The sequence below is a fragment of the Schistocerca americana genome, chromosome 4 (genome assembly GCF_021461395.2).
Source record: "Schistocerca americana isolate TAMUIC-IGC-003095 chromosome 4, iqSchAmer2.1, whole genome shotgun sequence".
Classification (NCBI taxonomy): Eukaryota; Metazoa; Arthropoda; class Insecta; order Orthoptera; family Acrididae; genus Schistocerca; species Schistocerca americana.
In genome coordinates, this window is record NC_060122.1 from 765,499,716 (window position 1) to 765,519,095 (window position 19,380).

Here is a 19,380-nt window from a genome sequence, read left to right on the forward strand (position 1 = left end):
TGTGTGTAATTGCAAAAGGGAACCATTAGTTACTGATTACGGCTCCGTCCACAATCGTAATCGAATCCTGCCTCCCTTGACTACCAGGTCTCATTATTGTAGTACTCAGAACAGTCTGCTATGACAGAATGGAATTTATGACACGTTAATCATTAAGTTCCTTTTCTCACGTTGAAATACGACTCCTGTGTCCTTGGTAATCAGTACTCCAAGCAGTCTGATGTTTATGGTTAGCTGTTCATATGGTTCATATGGCTCTGAGCACTATGGGACTCAACTGCTGAGGTCATTAGTCCCCTAGAACTTAGAACTAGTTAAACCTAACTAACCTAAGGACATCACAAACATCCATGCCCGAGGCAGGATTCGAACCTGCGACCGTAGCGGTCTTGCGGTTCCAGACTGCAGCGCCTTTAACCGCACGGCCACTTCGGCCGGCGGTTAGCTGTTCATCTTTTATTTTTCTTATTTTGCTGCAGCGGGTGAACAGGGGTTTATTGATAGCTGTCTGTAGCTCACATGACAATGGAGGTTAAGCGAGACAGCGATACGACTGGAGCCTCATTAGTTTCACAGTGAGAGAGCTGTGATTAATTTATTTGGAGTCTGTGATGGGGAAACCAACGTCTCTTCATGAGCGCACAAACAGTTTCGAGGAAGAAAACTCACAACTCGCCGACTTTCCTTAGGCAACTCAACAGTTAACGTAATGCGTAAGCACTTCCGTACGGGTATCACGATTAAAACTGAAATCTCACACAAGACATGTTTCAGCAGTGGTTTCAACAAAGAAAAAAAACCTTATTGTAGGGCAGGATTACACGCTTCCATGACTCTTGAATTACTTGCCAAGAATTTGGCTCAGATGCAGGAAATACACACGGAAAATAGGAGAAGCGGACATAACGAATACATGTGAGCAGAAACGGGCCATGAAGCCACAGGACAGAACAATTAGTCACCCGTAAAACTGCAGAAATTTAGCCGTAATCGCACTTGGACTTCAGCTAATATTTCGGTTGTAAACCGTTCCGCGTTCTTCGGAACAACCCGTAAAATCTTTACGACTCGCTCCGAAGATAACAGAATGGTTTACAGCCGATATATCAGCAGTAAAGTATGTTTATGCCTGATTTCCGTAGTTTTATGGACCAATTAATTCGCAGTGAGAACAAGGATATTCACTATTAGTCAAGCCGGTTACCCCCTCTAACCCCCTCCCCCCCCTCCCCCCGTCTTCGGATACATCACTTATACCGCGGAGAGGGGAGAGGTGTTCAGTTCGACGAGGAAGACCGTTCACAAGTTCTTCGGGGTGTACAGTTTTCAGATGATAATTGATTAACCTTATCCATTTCGTATGTTTAGGAACCCGTAACTCTTTATTCGATATACACTGAAGCGCCCAAAGAAACTGGTATAGGCATGTGTTTTCAAATACAGAGATATGTAAACAGGCAGCATACGGCGCTGCGGTCGGCAACGTTTACTTAAGAAAAGTGTCTGGCGCACTTTTTAGATCGATTACTGCTACTACAATGGCGGGTTATCAAGATTTAAGTGAGTTTGAACGTGATGTTGTTCGGCGCACGAGCGATGGGACACAGCATCTCCGAGGTAGCGATGAAGTGGGGATTTTCCTGTAAGACCACTTCACGAGTGTACCGTGAATATCAGGAATCCGGCAAAATATCAAATTTCCGACATAGCTGAGGACGGAAAAAGATCCTGCAAGGAATGGCGCCAACGACGAATGAAGAGAACCGTTCAACGTGACATAAGTGCAACCCTTCCCCAAATTGCTGCAGATTTCAATGCTGGGCCATTAACAAGTGTCAGCGTGCGAACCATTCAACGCAACATCATCGATATGGGACCGAAGGCCTACTGGTGTGCCGTTGATGATTGCACGACATAGAGCTTTACGCCTCGCCAGAACCCGTCAACACCGACATTGGACTTTTTATGACTGGAAACATGTTGCCTGGTCGGACGAGTCCAGTTCCAAACTGTATCGAACGGATGGACGTGTACGGGTATGGAGACAACCTCATGAATGTGGGGTGTGTGCAGTTTGAGTGATATGGGACTCCTGTTGCGTCTAGATTCGACTCTGACAGCTGACACGTACGTAAACATCTTGTCTGCTCAGCTGCATCCGTTCATGTCCATTGTGCATTCCGACGGACCTGGGCCGTTCCAGCAGGACAATGCGACACTTCACACGTCCAGAATTGCTACAGAGTGGCTCCATGAACACTTTTCTGAGTTTAAACACTTCCGCTGGTCATCAAATTCCACAGACACAAACATCACTGAGCATATCTGGGATGCCTTGCAACGTGCTGTTCAGAAGAGTGCTCCACCGGCTTTTATCAGTTCACTCCAGCACTACTTCAGACATTAGTCGAGCCCATGCCAAGTCGTGTTGCGGCACTCCGGCGTGCTCGCGGAGGCCCTACACGATATTAAGCAGGCGTACCTTTTTCTTTGGCTCTTCAGTGTAAATACAGAAAACTGCGACGTGTCATTTTTTTTTGAAATAGTTATTTATTCCATTAAATAGTTCGAAAACATGTTAATGGAATAAATAACTATTTAAAAAATGACTCGTTGCAGTTTTCTGTATTTATATAATTGACTGATGATTGCAAACTGTAGAGGTGCCGTGCTGCGAGACAATTAATGAAAATGTCAGTACATCATCATAGAATCACAACGGAGTATAGCTACATTGTAGTCTACATAGTGTTGCCGTTTCGTAGCACAACTGTGGCAAGGACGCCAAACATGAGCATAAACGGCAAACAAAAGTTAAAAAAGTATAAAAATGTGCCATCAAAAGATATCCACAAGCCTAGTCATTTTAACGTTTTTGAAATGAATGTTTACTAATCCACGTTGTGCATAAAGAGAGATACGGTAGTAGGATCATATGCAGAAGTAACTACGAAAAATAAATTGTAGTTATGTTAACAATAGCACTGGAGCATTCAATACAATTATCAGAAAAGGGTAAGTGGAGAGAGGAATGGGGTGTAAGGGAATGGGGGAGGGGAAAAAAGAAAAACAGGAAGGAAAGAAAGTGGATGAGATAGATGGAATGAAATGGTTCGAGAAGAACACAGGAAGGGAAGAGGGGAGCGGGGTAGGGGCGAGAGCATAAGTGGCAAGGCGGAGTCTGGATTGAGGAATGTCGGAGTAAGCTCTAATGCTCATTTACAAAAGTGCGAACAAATGATGAGCATACAATAAATATTTTCCATGATTATACATAAAATTATTTTTGGAGAAACTGTGTACCATAAAATAAAATGACGAAACATAATGCCTGGGATGTAACTTTGTCAAACATAGGCTACTCACAAGACACGTAGGACAAACGTTTCAGACCGTATTGCGAATGGCCACAATGTTGTGTGAGTAAGCACACAGATCTTTTAGAGAAGGTGTAGTCTTATCAGAAACTTAGCAAGAGACACCAACAGCTATGTAATTAATGATTAAAGTAAATAGGAAAATTGTACACAGGGGGAGAGAGAGAGAGAGGAGGGAAGCTAAATTGTAGAGACATCTAGGATAAAGATCGTAGCCAATGCGGGTACGGTAAGAATTTAAAATATATAGGTAACAAATGAGCGTAAATTACAACCTGAATATAATGAATACATCAAAGTGAATAAAACAGCACGCTATAGTAACTATACAATCTAACATGGATGAGCCAATTTCAAGGTTAAAAAATCATGACACTTGGAAAAACCGGTTTCAGATCATCTCAAATACTGCCAATTTATTTCGGAGACAAAGACTTCTCACCGAAAACCAATTCAACAGGCAGTTTCTGCAGATAGTTATCAGGTAATAGAACAAATTAATATATCAAAGCCAACGAGGGACTTGGAGGAAGTGGGGAAGGTGAGAGTTAAAAAAAAGGGAATGAGGGGAAGGCGGCGGGCGTAGTGGAGGTGGGGAGTGAGGATGGGGAGAAAGGATAGGGACGAGGTTAAAGAAAGGAAGTGGGGAAGGAGAAATTGAAGGGTGGGAAAATTGGAGTTGCAATTAAGGGGAGGGTGGTAATAAGAAGGAAAAGTTTTGGAATGGAGTGGAAAGGGAAAATGGGAGCACTAGAGTGATGAGGGCAGGAGGGAGGCGCGAGACACAAACATTCTAAATAATTGCAGAAATATGGTTTTCAACACATTCTTGAAGAGAGTAAAGAATTTGATAAACTGAAAATCTACCAGTTCATTTACAATTTTATTAGGTTGTTTTATTTTGTTCTTAAGAATCTCCAGTTCTTCCAAGATATCCTTCTGCAACCCCTTCGTTGTATTATGGTGGACTCCTAAGTACTACCTATATTACCCAGATAATGGTGCTCCCTTCGAATATGCTGACTGAAAGCTGACTTATTGTCAGATTAACATGCTCTTTATAATGGGTGATAAAAAATTCGGCTTCTTTGGCCTGTATAGAAGGACTCGAAAGAACCAAAGCGTAGCTTATATATCCCGAGGAACCAAGTTTTTTGGCATCAGAATCCCTGCCCTGATCATCAAACCCGTGTCTTAATTTGAATTTAAGTTGGTTGCTTGTACAAAATGCAACCTTATGTCTGTTTATGAAAGCATTGACCAATGAAGCTGACATACGTCCCCTTTACTGCATTAACAGATATTTTACAGCTCCGTTAGCACGTGGCAGCCTTCCCCGCCTATATTTATTGTAAAGCCAAGTGATCAGGGACTCTTTGTAGCAAGTGGCTATAGCTACTTGCTTCAGAATATTAAACTCTCTATTAATTTCCTCCTCATTCAATGGCAATTTAAATAAGCGCTTACTCGTTGGCTGAAAGTAAGTAAATTTTGTGCCTAATTTGATGGTTCTAATCATTGCGCATGGTTGCGTTTGACATCGTAGGCTTTCGGAAAATAGAAAAACCAAAGCTTTTGTCTCTACTAGTAACAAGCAAACCCAGGAAACTGACCTTACTATCCTTTTATAGCTGTAATGTATATCTGGTTTTTGGATGCTGCTGGTTGAAAATATTGAAAATATCCGTTAACCTTTCTTGGTTGCCTTTAACAATAATAAAAACGTCATCAATGAACTTTTTGTAGAAGACTATGTCTTAGAGGCTCTAATTTCAAACCGAAGACTCTGTTCTTTAAATCATTCAACTGAATATTTGCTTGCGATCCCGAGCGATAGTTACCCATAGCCAGACCATTCGGCTGCTGATATACATAGCCGTCGCAGCTAAAGTAATTGTAAGATAAACTAAAATGCATCCTTTTCATGCCGGCATTACGTAAGATATTACTTCTGATAATGCTGAGGGTCTTACCAATCGGGATGCTGAAATGCAAATTTGTGACATCAAAAGAAGCTAAAACCACATTTTTCTAAAAATTTTTAAAAATAATCTTGAGAATTTCGTTTTCTCATTTTATTTTGGTCAGCATTCGGTAGCGTGGCACCCACGTTACACAATTCTTTATTGCAGTTAAATATTCATGTTACACGTTGTCCCACTGTCTTCTGATACGACTACGGTGTCTAATATTTCATACACCTGTAATCACCTATTGCTCAAAACCATATGGCGTAGATTTTCAATTTTTGGATGCGTTTTTGGACTGTCATTTACCTGAACCATTCTAAAGGAAAGTATGGAGTACAACTTTATACACACTGCCGGAAAAATGCAACATCCTCAACTGGTGTTTAATGGCACCAGGGTATAATATGTGCACAGTGAGGGATTGTAGTGTTAGTGATTCATTTGTCACGGTCACCGGCGATCAGATGACGCTCTGGAGGTCTCTCTGTGAACCCTCTGTCTGCGCTGAAGTTAGAGGTGAACACTGTGTGCAACATACTTATAGGGTGCAACCATGTCCCGCCAACGAGTACGTACTCCTGTTGAACAACTTCAGGTGTGTAGATGGGTTGCTGCACATGTCGGGCACAACAATGTGTCGGTGCTGTGGCGCTGCTTTCAGCAGTGGTCTGTGGAACATAACAACACCTCTAGACCGGGTTCTGGATCTCCAGGTATAAGAGACGCACGTCAAGTTCGACTCATTGTGAAAGCTGGTGGCCGACAGAACATCCGGCGAAGAAAGTTAACTCGTTGCACCCGATGTGTCACCGAGGACTACTGTGAACCCACTACTTGCAACAGGATTAACATTGCGTGTGCCTTTGGCTAGGCTATCACGACACCGCCAGGCGCGGCTGCTCTGGTGTCATGAAAAAGTCGACTGGAGAGTGATGACAACAGGCTCTCAATAGAGAAATTACACAGCCACCAGGTTACAAATAATTGTTTAGTACTCTGACCTAGTTTTCGACACCTCTAAGGATGTCTTCGTCAGAATTAAAATTTAAAAGCCGTAAAAATGCGAGATATACGTACCAAAGACTGGAACGTTTTTAATTTTTAATTTGAGCATGTCTTCTCTTATCTTTGACTATTGCCTTCTCGCAATCTAATTTTACGGCTTTTAGATTTTCATTTTGATGAAGACAGCCTTAGAGTTGTCGAAACATAGGTCAATGTATTAAACAATTATTTGCAACCGCTTGGCTGTGTTACTTCTCTACTAACTTATATACGGTTGCTGAAAGACAGCCAAGTACAAAACTGTAAGAATAGACGTGATGAGCGGACTATTCCAGAGAGTATTCGCCCACGACACAGGTCCGACTCCAGGCTTCATGGTTTCGGGAGGGGGGGGGGAGGCGGGGGCGGGGGCAGCGAGGGGAGGGTAATCACAACTTGCGGTCACATTTAGTGTTTCTGCAAAGTAAAGTTAACTGTGTCCGCTACACTGCACAGGTTGTTACCTCCGTGTTGATAACAATTCGTCGACACTAAAGTGCAGTGGTTTTCCAGCAGGACAATGTTACGTCCAGCTACGGCTGCTGCGACGCAGCGTGGTCTTCAACAACTGCCCGTGCCAGCGAGATCACTTGATCTCTCGCCTTCTGAATACGTTTGGGACGCGGCGAAGCGGGAATTTACTCTTTCTTCAGAGTCTGCAAGAACCATTGTCGAAATGCAACAACAGGTGAAAGGTGCTTGGGAAAATTTATCGCAGAATGCTGTTCGGTACCTTTACGATCGTTTGAATGCGAGAATACACGCCAGCGTTGCCGCCAGAGGGGTGCACTCTGCATTGATTCGACTTTTTGGGCACTCTTCACTGTGAAATGCGTGTTTCACGTTGTGTGAATCTGTTACCACAGACAATAGCGAATTACCTGTAACATCACTTGTCAGTAAAATGTCCTTGTCCTTGGGGTGTTTAAAAAAAGTGTCACATATTCATACAGGAGGTAGTATTGGCCAAAACTAGAAGAAAAATTCCAATGATGATATGTGCAGAGACCAATACCCATTGATACATAGGCGTTGTAAATCCACTATTCATAAGCTGCATCTTATTCACACATGAAGCGGGATTCTCAAGAGACGACACATTAAGTTTCAACATAACGCAAGTGTGCTCAGATGCGAAACGTCGAACAACCATGGAGACCTTAAGGTAGGAGGACGAATTGTCGGTGACATACTCGTAGTAACACACTTTATCAAACAGAATATCGGGTGTTGCGTATCACCTATTTCTGTGCGATGAATTACCATTGGTATTGGAGGACGTTACACTTGCAGAAAGACACCGACACTGGTTTATGCTCGACGGGGCTCCACCCTGTTTTCTTGGACCGTGTGACATTACTGCACCGCAGCATTTCATGGGCGATAGACTGCTCGAGAAGATCCGGTAACACGGCCTACCCGTTCACTAGATCTGAATCTGTTAATTTTATGGCTATGGAGACATTTAAAGGGGCTTACGTATTCCCATCCCACAGTAACGTGCAGGTGTTACAGGAGCGTGTGACGAAGGTATGTGACCCCTTCCGAATGAAGGCAGGTGTATTTGAAAGAGTGCGTGATTCGGCAAAGTAGGCTTGAAGCATGTGTCATTATGCGCCGGCCGGTGTGGTCAAGCGGTTCTAGGCGCTTCAGTCTGGAACCGCGCGACCGCTACGGTCGCAGGTTCGAATCCTGCCTCGGGCATGGATGTGTGTGATGTCCTTAGGTTAGTTAGGTTTAAGTAGTTCTAAGTTGTAGGGGAATGATGACCTCAGGTGTTAAGTCCTATAGTGCTCATTGACATTTGAACCATTTTTGTCAGTATGCGTAGTAATCCTAAGCGGCACTGCCTACAATGTCTGCTTCGATGTAACACACACACGGGAATGAAAAGACAGCTTTATCCACATGTCAACAGATATTGGTTTCCGGATATGACACTCTAGGAATTTTTCTCCTAGTTTTGACCAACACTGGCTCCTGTCGAAATATGTCACACTATCTTTTGTACTGAGAACTCTACAGAGCGTAGTAGAGGCTACTTCATATCAGTATCAACTATTTTCTGTCCTACTCCACACTCGTAGCGAGAGATAGAAAACTTCTCTCTATGTACTCCTCTACACGCCTTAACCTCTCTCGTTTTACTCGCACGATCATTACGAGAAATATGCTATGGAGGCAGCAAAATTGTCTTGTCGGACAGTTTTTCTGGAGTTTCATTTCTCTAAATTAGCATGGTATCGAATTCGCTGCTTTCTTCTCCCGTAACTGCTAGATAAGGACTCCAAACGTTTCAGTCCCGCAGAATTGGTCGCACTTGCGTCTTGTCTGCGATTACCTCTGCAGACGGCACTTTCCAAGGCACAACCAACAAATCTAAGATTTACTAAAAGTAGAGTACCCATTTGAAATGCGTATAAAAGGTTTCATATATTAATTATAAGGTTTTAGTTTGTTGCAGATTGTTGCTATGACCTTGAATATTAATCCTGAAAAGTGGAGTAATAAAGAAACTGATGCTGTACTTGAACTGTACTTAACAAAGGACAAAGTGTCCTGCAAGCCCTGCGGTCGTACAGAAGAAAATAGGATGTTCATCCTGCTCCATCAAAACGCATCATAAGAAGATGCTTGAATCAGTTCCAAGACACTAGCAATGTTGCCGATAGACTCCAAAGTCCTCGTGCATCTCAGCGAATACTGACTACGCTCGCTCTTCAGTGGTAAGCAGTCCCCTAAAATCACTTCCTCGTCAGTCTCAAGAATTTGCATACACAAAGCTTTGTTACATGGAATTTTAACACCTAACTTATGCACATATCCCTATAAAACTCAGATTTCCCATAAGAGATTGCCCACTGACTTGCCATAAAGACTGCAGTTTGCAAATGAAGTTCTCTTACTGGCATAACAACCCAGTTTTGCTAACAAATTTTTGAAGAGCGATGAAACTCGTCTTGACCTCCGTCTTAGTGAATGCTTTAATAAACAGAATTGTAGCATTCGTGTCACAGAAGAACCAGAAGTTATCCACGATAGTCTTCTCCTCTAGTAACGTGTCAAATGTGGTGTGGGAGTTCGCTCCTTTCAAATGCAGAACGGATCGCTGTCACTGTGAATGGTGAACTTTATCACGACATGGTAAACACTTTCATTAGACAATTATTGGCTAAGGAAACCAACAAACTTTGGTTTCAGCAGGATGGTGCAACCTGCCATGTCGCTCAGCAGATCATGGCACTTCTTCAAGTGATGTTTCCTATCTGATCGGATCGTATCACGTAATGGAAACATTAGCTGGCCACGGAGATCTCCGAATCTCCAGGCCCCTCATCTTTTCTTTGGGATCTTCTCAAGGACAGAGTCTACAGGAATAAATCACAGCCACTTGCCACCCGCAAAGACAATGTTTGCGTAGTACCCCGCGGACATTTATAAAGGCTCTGCAATATGTTACGCTAGGGTTTCGTTACTATCAAAAAGTGAATGGTTGACATATACCTAATGCTGTATTTCACACCTGACTTTGAGCATTTCGGTTGTAATACCATACTTAATTGTGACATTCGAAAATTTGTGCCAGACCGGCGTTCGAACGCGGACTTCTCGCTCGCGATAAGTAGGAAATCCGCGTCCGAATTCCGGTCCGGAACAAATTTTCATATGTCACATTTAGGCAGTACATCTCTACCGATTCGCATTCACCGAATAATCCGGAATAACATTTCATACAGATGCTGATTGTCAGATCATACATAATTCTCTACTACAGATTTTTTGTGGTCGTTACACTGCATATAACATGTAGGTATTATTTCCAAATATTCATACGCTGTTACGAGCTGCTTTATTCGCCACTAACCTCACTCAACTATTATGCAAGGTATTGCCTGTGATGCACCCTTTTCGGGACCTTCCCTCAGGTCGTTTATTGGTTTTTCTGATTTGTCGATACCACTACTGCCCGGCAATGTCAAAGATTCGCCATCCATTGCTAGTGGCGGACTGGAATCGTGTTTACGGGAGGAGGTTATGTGTACTTCTGAGAATGTTTCAAATGCCTTCAAGCACTATGAGACTTAACATCTGAGGTCATCAGTCCCCTAGACTTAGAACTACTTAAACCTAACTAACCTAAGGAAGTTACACACGTCCATGCCCGAGGCAGGATTCGAACCTTCGACGCAGCAGTAGCGCGGTTCCGGACTGAAGCGCGTAGAACCGCTCTGCCACAGCGGCCGGCTGAGAACCTTTCTCTGGCCTTTACTTCTGCAGTTTTCTCCACTTGTTACCTGCAACGGTAGTTCGCTGCAGTGCGGAATCCATAGACTTTGTGTTTCTTTGAGACTTTCTTCTTTCTTCTTGAAACAACTGTCGTGCTTGTAAATTTTGATGGCTTCCCTGAACGAACAGCCCGGCAGTTTTTCTCCACAGCGAGAACATACGTGTCGGCGAATTTCATTACGTGGTCGGCCTTCCGCAGTGCGCGCCCAACCACGGCCGATTTCTCCATCCGTTCCAACATGCAGTGCTTTTATGTTCGATGATTCTGATAGTGATGGATCGCTCTATCATTCCAACATGGACCTTTCAACACGTACACTGTAACCAATATATCCTCGACACGGCGAGTGGTTCCCAAACTTCTTTCGTCGATCTAAATTACTCCGTGATTTGTGCAAAACATTTTAGTGTCTTTCGTTATGATCTTATCATCGAGCAGATATGCGTAGCTTGTATTAGTGGCACTGTAATAGGTTTTGGGTCCGAATATTTATATATGACGTTTATGCGAGAGCCACGTTTTCTCGTGAAAGGATCTCGAAGTCTTCTAAAATGATCGTAGTGGATAGATGGTGATGACAGAAGACGGAGCTTGATAATCGCCCTTGAGTTCCTACAGTTTCGCTGTTCATGTGCCATCTCTGCTACCAGCATATGTTAATTGTAGCCTTCCCCCCACCCCACAACGGCTTAGTCGAGGACCGATCCCTTAGACACTTATACAGCATCACGCTCAGGTATTCCAGTAACGTTAATGTATTTATCCGTTAAGTCCACCTGTAAAGATAAGGAGCTCCGGGCTTTCTCTTACACTAACCACACATTCTTAGCATAAGCAGACTAGTTAGCTATCTTAGCTCTCGACATTACATCTCGAAGACACTGAGAAGAAGGAACACAAAATCGTAAGAAAATCAGAGGTCCAAAACTTATAGACGAACAATACCGATTCAGAGGCAAACTGGAAATCAAATACTAGATAAATATCCATGACGACATTAAGAAACGCAGATGAAAATGCTAGTGATATTAAAATAGTGAACCCAGACCGACTAACAAAATAAACAGTCGAATTCTTTGACAACAGGAGTAAAGCCGAAATGAACACTATGAAAGGGACTGACCATATCTAAACTTATCTGAAATTGTCAGAAATTGCACCAGAAAAATGTCGAAAACAGCGAAATACTCAGGTCCAAAATTTGCATTTGGCAAGTTGACCAAGGGAAAAAACCAAACGACAAGCCTAGAACAATCTGGTTTGAGGAGAGCAACGGATGCACAGGAAGAACGTCTTGATAACTGAAGAAGCGCAACCGCAGATTACTGATCTTATTTGTAACGAAAGGTTTCTTAGCTTAAAGCTGCATCCACGGCTAAGCGTAGATCACCAACTGATGACAAGCTGGACGAAACGATGATGAACCACAACGCCGGGAAAACTTGAAGGTTTACAATGCATTACCTGTTGGCACTGAATTATCTGATTCCTTATTTTCATTCCTACAATCTTTCTACATCTACATATAAAGTCCGCAAGCCACGTTGTCGTGTATAGAGTACACTGTGTACCACTGTTGCAAACGGTGCGCAAGAAGAAAGATTATTGTTAACCCTCGATGTGAGCTCCACTCTCTGAAATTTTACCGTCAGGTCTTTTCGTGAAATAATTTGTAGCAGAAAGCAATGCTCGTATACTGGTTGACGCTACTAGGAAAGCACGCTCTGTGAATTTTAACAGCAACCCATATCGTGATGCACTGCGCCTCGCTTACAGCGTCTGCCAGATGAGTTGGATGAACATTTCCGTGACACTTGCGCGTGTGCTGCAAGGACCTGTACAAAATGAACTTCTCTCCTTTGAATTTTTTATTTCCCGGTAAGGATCTTGGATAGAAACAATACTCAAGTAATGGTCGAACGGCCTTTACTGCTGTTGGTTTTATGTGATCGTTCACCTCTAAATCGCTCCGCACGTACACTCCATTTAAAGGACATGAGTGCGTCCTGTGACTTAACGATCGTGTAATCTCACCGTAACGGGTCTTTCCAGCTATTTATCCGCAGTACGTATATTTAAGTAGAAGTCAAACCGCCAGTCCCTGCACCAAGCGCCGGCCGGTGTGGCCGAGTGGTTCTAGGCGCTCCAGTCTGGAACTGCGCGACCGCTACGATCGCAGGTTCGAATCCTGCCTCGGGCATGGGTGTGTGTGATGTCCTTAGGTTAGTTAGGTTTAAGTAGTTCTAAGTTCTAGGGGACTGATGACCTCAGATGTTAAGTCCCATAGTGCTCAGAGCTTGCACCAAGCGGCGAATCTCTTTAAGTCTTCTTGCATTTCCGTACAACGTTAAAGATTTACGACTTGCCTATATGCAGATGTATCATAATTAATGGCGTATGTACGCAGTTGAAAATATACGATATTAGAAACAAAGAAATTTCAGTAAACGTAGGTCCGTTAACGAACCGCTCGCGAGACAATTACAACTTCGTGCTTACTAGCCACTACTGGCCAGTGGCGGATACAGAAAAACCTCAAAGAGGGGGCGCTAAAGATATCTTGAGCTACCTTTACTGTTACCGTAATAAAAAGTAATCAAGTCACATGCAAAGTTTAAGAAAATTTTGTTTAAACTGGTATATGGAAATGTCGTGTGGCTAGGGCCTCCCGTCGGGTAGACCGTTGATTTAAACTGGTTATAACATATACAAAACATTGAATTAGTATTATTAATACTTCACAATCAACTGATCACTTACATTGGCTAATCTTCACACTTGAATTTGCTACAGCTAGGACTCTTTACTTTTTCATTCGTCAGTCTTAATGTTTCTGCTTCTGAAAGTAAACTAGGTTCATATTCGGCGATAGTCGGTATTTATAACGCTACGTATCATAGGTTCTCCGTACAAGAAAACAGTAGAATATTCGCTACTTTTCTCGAACAAAATCCAGACATAATAACGTATCGATATACTAGAACGGCCGCGACTTTTGTCGTAGGCACGTCTTAGCTATCTGTGTGTCACACAGAAACGTAAAATATACGATGACGCGGACGCGAGTACTACATAGGAAAGTACAACTACTCGATAACTCGATTCAGTCGAGTCGACTGACGAAAGAAACGAACGAATAGAGTGCGGGCTGACTGGCGGGGGCGGAACGGGTGGCAATGCGGGTGGCCCCACAAAGGGGGGAGGGGGGCGCGCCCCTCGCGCCCCCAACCCCCACATGTATCCGCCATTGCTACCGACGTGACTGTGTGTAAATACCGCATGCCGCACCGTAGTGTGGTTTCTGTTTACATTTTCGATTGATAAACAGGATGTTACAGTACGCAGAGTCAGTTGTTTGGGGAGCGTTAGGTGTGTTGTACGGGTGTGGGTGTAATATGGAACATTACAGTATGGTAGGGTTAACGACATTGCACGGGAGGCAGCACACTTGTACCACTTGTACACCCTGCCCAAAGACGCCCTGCGAGTCGAAAGTTTACGAGGGTGCATCAAGGCCTCCGAGGAACTGGGAGCTTTGCATACGCTGCTGGGCTGGAGTGGGTGGGTCTGCACCGACTCACATGTGATTGAAGATGTTGTGCTGGAAATAGTCGAACACTCAAATTACTGAAATGAGCCACAGTTGTATTCGGAGAATAATGCATCGCATTGCGATGTACCCTTACCGGTTTCAACAAGCTCAGTGTCTTAGTGAGGCGGATTTTGATTCGAGACTAATGTTCTGTCAGTGGATGGAGGAACAAGTTGTGGCAACTCTACGTTTGACAACAACATTTTATTTACAAATGAAACAGCGTTTACTCACGATGGTGTGTGCAATGATCACAAGGCTCATGTTCGCAGCCATCCAGGCTGCTGGATGTTAGTCTCCACATCAGCAAAGTTTCGCATTGAATGTGTGATTAATGGTAGCAGGTAACTGTCTTATTGGGCCATACAAGTCACCAAACAAACTAGGTGGACGGAATTACGTTCGGTTTCTGTAGCATCATATTGGAGGAATGCGTGAGGATGTTCCGTTATAGCAACGCCAGAGTATGTGGTACATGTATGATCGAACACCGGAACATTTTGCTGCTACGTTGAGACGACAACTAACACATTGATATGGCCGAAGATTGTTTGGTCTCCAAGTTCACCTCATCCGAATCCCACGGATTTCTGTGTTTAGTACCACCTTAAAGCTACAGTGTACGCCTCTCCGGTTAACAAGGTCGAAGTACTGGTGCAGAAACTTGTCAGTGGTTGTCAAGAATTTCGAAATGATCCAGCAGTAGTGTCCGAAACTCATTGCGGTGACTGGTACAGGTAGCTGGGTACAAGAACGTGACTTCAACATCCACTTTAACTAAGAGTACAATCATTTAACCTTTGTTGTGTTCATTTAGAACACTTGCACCTCTTCCAAAGTATCTCTGATTACTGTTCTTAATGTTGTACATATTGTATCTTTTCCTAACTAGGATGACATTTAAACCGAATAATGTCAGTGGTGGTTGACAGTAGCAAAACCTTAACCACTAAGTCCCAATTATCACGGAAACGGTTCGTTTGCGGACATATGTTTACTGAGACGTTTTGCTTCTGGTATCGTATACTGTTAACTGTATACATACATCATTAATTATGCTACACCCTGTATAACAGCATCTTCTGCGAACAGCTTCATCGAGCTTCCGATGACACCCTCTAGGTCATTTAAACATATTTTGAAAAGTAATGATGGTATAGTACTTCCTTTTAAATATGAGGTCTTCTATCAGTTTGCTAGGAAAGGCGGTCTGATATTCACTACTGTCGTATTTTATGCATTAGGCGACAACGTGGAACTTTGTTAAACCTCTTCCGGAAGTCAAGGAACACGGCATCAACCTGCGGTACCTACTGCCTTGTGGGTTTCGTGGACAGACAAAACGATCTGGATTTCACACAGTCGTTGACTGTGAAATTCATTTTGATTTTCGATGTGCAGAAATCTCATAATGCGCTAATATAAAACGTGATCTGAAATTCGGCGACAGACCGGCGAGATCGATATAGTGCTATAATTGTGTGCTTCTATTCGATGGCTTTTTTTCTTTTTAATGGGAATGACGTATGGATTTTTTCAGTCCCTTGGACCGCTTCGTTCCTCCAACGAACCTCCGGTAGATTGCTGCTGGAGGAGACGAAACCTTCTCTGCAAACTCTAAGTGGGATCGAATACAGGGTGAAAAGTATTTAAGCCGACAAGCTCTGAGAGGTTGTAGGGGACATTAAAACAAATATTTTTCCCTAATTTCATTTTTTACTATGAGGAGTATTTAAACCGAGGAAGATTTCTCGCGCGGCAAATTAATTAAACCAACAAACACTGTTCCATTTTTTTATGACCAAGAGACAACACATTAACACAACCCAGTTTCAGTTACAGTAGATTTTGAAAAATGCCTCCATTGACACGTAAACAAAGGTTACACCGTCGGATCATGTTCTGTCTGACACGGGCAAAGACCCCAGGAATATCCTGAATTGTTCCTGCTGCTGCTACTACTATCCGGGCAACCAGATCTTCTTCTGATGCAGCAGGAGTTGTGTAAACACGGTTGCGCATCTCTCCCCACGAAAACTGTCCAAAGGGGACATATCTGAGTACCTAGCAGGCCATGGTACAGGACCACCTCTGCCATTCCACGTTTCTGGGAACCGTCGGTCCTGGAATCGACGCACACGACGACTGAAATGTGCCGGCGCCCCGCCATGCTGGAACCACATGCGTTGCCTTGTAGGGAGCGGGACGTCTTCTAGCAATTATGGCAATGCTCTGGCGAGAAGATTGTAATAGTGCCTGCCATTTAATGGCCTAGGTAGCAGATGCGGCACAATTATTAAACAGTCCCCATCAACACCGACCCACACATCAACGAAGAACCGCACTTGATGAGCGCTAGTAACTGTGGCATGTGGGTTGTCCTCACTCTAAACATGCGAATTGTGCATGTTCAAAACTCCATCACGCCCGAACGTTGCTTCATTAGTAAACAACACAGAGGATGGAAATGTAGGATGCATTTCGCACTGTTCCAGTTACTACTGCGAAAACTGTGCTCTGGTTCCAGGTTGTGAACACGCTGTAAGTTAAATGGACGTAACAATTGCTCTCGAAGGACTGTTCTTACGTTCGTCTGATTCGTCTTCATGTTACATGCAATTGCACGATTGTTGATTGAAGGATCCCGCTCCACATGCTGCAAGACAGCTTCCTCAAATTGCAGCGTTCTTACCGTGCGACGGCGTCCCTGTCCAGGTAATCTGCTAAATGACCCGGTCTCACGCAGACGTTGGTGCACAACAGCGAAGGTCATATGATGCGGGATACAGCGATTAGGATATTGTTGTTGATAAACGCGCTGTACAGCTCGTCCGTTGTGGCGCGCTACATAGTAAGCACCAAGCATATCACTGTACTAACTCCAGGTGTATCGCTCCATTAGTAAACACAGACAATGCACTACTACACTCCATTAGTAAACACAGACAATGCACTACTACACTGGTGGGCAGCAGCTGCCTACATCTGAAAAGTGTAATACGGATTCCATCGGTTTAAATAATCCTCATAGGAAAAATTGACATAAGGGAAAATATTTGTTTTGGTGTCCCCTACAACCTCCCAGAGTTTGTCGGTTTAAATACTTTTCACCCTGTATATGTTCAGTCGCAGGGCAGGGGCAGGAGAGGGTGGGAGCTAATGTGTGTCATCCAGTAGCAGGGTTTACAGTTTTAAATACAGGGGGTAGACAAAAATAAGGAAATACTACAAACACAAAATACGGCGTAAGAACGTCGTTGGCAATCAGTCGTCTCGGATGGGGTAAATACAGGTGCTATATCGTTTTCAAGGCAATCTTCTTCCATTATTCCTGCAAAACTGTGACAAGTTCAGGTGACGATGGTGGAGGTGGATAGCAACCACGCACGTTTCTGTCCAAAGCAGACCACAAAGCCTCAGTGATACTGACATCTGGCGACTGTGGTGGCCAGGGGAGATGCGACAGTTCATCCTCGTCCTCAAAAAACCGTCCTGAACTATACGAGCTGTGTGAACGGGAGTCCTGCAGTCTTGGAGTCTCTGATTCGCGATTTTGGAATTCCGTCTCGCCCTACAGATCCCCGCTTATGGAACTCTTTGGGATTTTTTTTTCTTTTTTTGTGCTGACAGGGTTCGCGGGTGCGGCAGCCAGTTCTGCATTGGCTGTTGCAGCTGTCGTCCTGTTATTTTTCGTTGAAGTGACCGCTTGTCACAATAACTCAATACACACTTTCGTCCGCTTCGCGACATAGCGGATGATGTTTTTTTCCTATGTTCCCTGTACGCTGTATAAATGCTTCTTGAAACACCAAATACTTCGGCTACCTTGGTTACGTAAGCACCCACCATACGAGAACGTTCGAGTTCAATTACACTACTGGCCATTAAAACATGCGATCATGCATTATCCTGCTGAAATGTAAGGTTTCGTAAGGATCTAATGAAGGGTAGACCCACGGGTCGTAACACATCTGGAATGTAACGCCCACTGTTCAAAGTGCCGTCAATGCGAACAAGAGGTGACCAATGGCACCCCACACTATCACGCCGGGTGATACGCCAGTATGGCGATGACGAATACACGCTTCCAATGTGCGTACACCGCGATGTCGCCAGACACGGATGCGACCATCATGATGCGGTAAACAGAACCTGGATTCATCCGAAAAAATGACGTTTTTCCATTCGTGCACCCAGGATCTTCGTTGAGTACACCATCGCAGGCGCTCCTGCCTGTGATGCAGCGTCAAGGGTAACCGCAGCCATGGTCTCCGAGCTGATAGTCCATGCTGCTGCAAACGTCGTCGAACTGTTCGTGCGGTAGGTTGTTGTCTTGCAAACGTCCCCATCTGTTGACTCAGGAATCGAGACGTGGCTGCACGATCCGTTACAGCCATGCGGATAAGATGCCTGTCATCTCGACTGATAGTGATACAAGGCCGTTGAGTCCAGCGCAGCGTTCCGTATTACCCTCCTGAACCCACAGATTCCATATTCTGCTGACGGTCATTGGATCTCGACCAACGCGAGCAGCAATATTGAGATACGACAAACCGCAATCGCAATAGGCTACAATCCGACCTTTATCAAAGTCGGAAACGTGATGGTACGCATTTCTCCTCCTTACACGAGGCATCAGAACTACGTTTCACCAGGCAATGCCGGTCAACTGCTGTTTGTGTATGAGAAATCGGTTGAAAACTTTCCTCATGTCAGCACGTTGTAGGTGTCGCCATCGGCGCCAACCTTGTGTGAATGCTCTGAAAAGCTAACCATTTGCATATCACAGCATCTTCTTCCTGTCGGTTAAATTTCGCGTCTGTAGCACGTCATCTTCGTGGTGTAGCAATTTTAATGGCCAATAGTGGCGTAATGCATTCACTACTAGGCTACATAGAACAATATTATGACCATTACTGACACTTGCAACGTATTGGGGACACTGCGCAGGTGCCGTTCCTCCTCAAATCTGCAGACTTGTCCTGCACCTACATTTACGTTCGAGCATACATTTCGCTCGGTTTTTCCATATTTTTATCCAACCCCTGTACATCTATTTCCAAATTTCGCGCCTTACTCTCTGAGAATAAAGCGGCACGAAAATTAAGA